Source organism: Sapajus apella, unplaced genomic scaffold (genome assembly GCF_009761245.1).
Source record: "Sapajus apella isolate SASKATOON/1434 unplaced genomic scaffold, GSC_monkey_1.0 scaffold38, whole genome shotgun sequence".
NCBI lineage: Eukaryota > Metazoa > Chordata > Mammalia > Primates > Cebidae > Sapajus > Sapajus apella.
Window position 1 is genome coordinate 847,103 of NW_022436978.1, and position 2,355 is coordinate 849,457.

Here is a 2,355-nt window from a genome sequence, read left to right on the forward strand (position 1 = left end):
AAAAAAAAAAAAAAAAAAAAAGTAACCAAGATGCCCAGGCTGAGACAGTTGCCGTATAAAACAGGAAGAGTCAGTCCCGAAAGATGTTTCTTGTCAGAAGAACTCGCCGCGTGCCTTCACCGAAGGCAGTCAAGTCTGCAGTTGGATTTTTCTCACTGGTGAATGACAAGAAACGGGGATGATTTTGCACTGCGGTGATATTACAGGAGTTGTCTATACGATTACAGCACCTGATTCTGTGAACGTATCGTTGAACTCTAAAATGAATTCGACCTCTATTCAGGCTTAATGAAATCTCTGATGTTGCTGAAATTTGTATATTATTTTCCTTTTCCAATGCAAGACCTGCTGGTGACAGGAAATGACTGTCTGGTTTTATTATGGTTTATACATTAATAAATGGGCTATTTAATTCTGTATATACATTTACAGCAAGTACAAAAAAAAAAAAAAAAAAACCAAGATGTCAGGACGGGGCGATGTTCACAGTCAGTAAAGGGGCCTAGCTCCAACATTCACAGGGGACCAGCCAAGAGCCGTTCAGCTGGGGTACCTGAGAAAAATAGGGTCCTGCCACCCAGAGCAACAACTATTCTCTTTAGTAAGTGCTTGGAACTGTTTCCAGTTGTCAAGAGCCTTTCTGGCAGAAGGAGTGATCTGAAAAAGCCAACACATGAGAAATATGTTGAGAGAGTCAAGGGCCGTGACATCATCAGCATCAGCGCTGATGGATCCCACAACTGTGAAGAGGAAGGCTCCTTACCTTATGTCTGTATAAGTCCTCTACCTACCACCACAGCTCTTGCATGTCTTGAATCATTTTCTTTTCCTTGTTTTCTTTCTTCTTTTTTTTTTTTTGAAATGGAGTTTCACTCTTGTTGCCCAGGCTGGAGTGCAATGGCGCAATCTTGGCTCACCACAACCTCTCTGCCCCCCAGATTCAAGCGATTCTCCTGCCTCAGCCCCCCAAGTAGCTCAAGCGATTCTCCTGCCTCAGCCTCCCAAGTAGCTGGGATTATAGGCATGTGCCACCACACCCAGCTAATTTTGTATTTTTAGTAGAGATGGGAGTTTCTCCATGTTGGCCAGGCTTGTCTCAAACTCCTGACTTCAGGTGATCCGCCCAGCCTCCCAAAGTGCTGGGATTGTAGGTGTGAGCCACCAAGTGTCTTGAATCATTTTCTTATGGTTTAGAATCACATTTGTCATATAAAGCACCATTTTCGGTATGATTTTAAGTAATCTGCCATGTTCCTGTTACCCTCACAACTATATCCTTACATAATCTATCTACAATGTATCTATACACAGAAAATATATTTCACATAGTTGTAAAAGTACAATATGATCAAAACTGTTGCTATAATGATTCCTTCTCTTTTACTTAATGCTTGCTGGGTTCTGACAATTCCTTACTCATTCTCAGTGTGTCCCTAATTCATCCTTTACTGGGCATCTTTTGTCAGTCATAAAGCTCTATTCTCCTTGTGTTAATATCCTTGCCATCTTTCACAGGGCAAAACCAGCTGGGCTTATAAACAGGCACAGTCCTTTTGAAGCATGTGGTCAATCGTACAACAACATGCTTTCCTAAGGATGATGACAGTTCACACCACCCCTGGAACGGCTGGTATGAACCTAGTTTCCACAGTCTGGCCGGCATTGGGATCAGATGTTTCGCTACTTCACATGTTTTAGTCACTGGTAAATCTTAAGGTACTTTGTTTTCTCTTGTGCGAATTCTCTCTCTCTCTCTAGATACCTCTTCTGACCATTTGTTTGTATTTCTGTGTTAACTGGGTCTAAACATTAACAAATGTTAAAAACAAAACACTCCAACAGGGGTTTCCCAAGAGGCTGGTGTTCAGTTTCTGAACTCACTTGTATGTCTTTTTTCCATAAACAATTTTATGTTTTCCTCCGCCTCTGACAGCTGCCTCTACTTTTCTGCTTGCTCACCTTCTTTCATTCCCAGCTTCCTGAAATGAGATGGGAGAGAAATGCATGCACATGAACCACTAGCCCAGCTTGAGATTCTTTCTTCCCTTCCAGCATCTGAAGGCCATGATTCAAAGGTCCTCAGACAACCTTCCCAAAAACGAATCAACTGGAGGGAGAACTGATACCTCCCATTGAGGGACAAAGAAAAACTGTACTCTGGCCTGCTGGCAAGTCACCTGTCATTTCCAGCTCATCTTTGTAGCTCTATAGTGCTTACGAAGGTGACCCCTACTGAAGTTCACTGGCTTTGGTTGGGACCCAGAAGAATCACACACCAGGAATAGAGGTAAACAGGAAATACCCTGGTCTTTGTAGGGACAGAGTCTGCACTGATAACCTCGATTGCTGACTGTA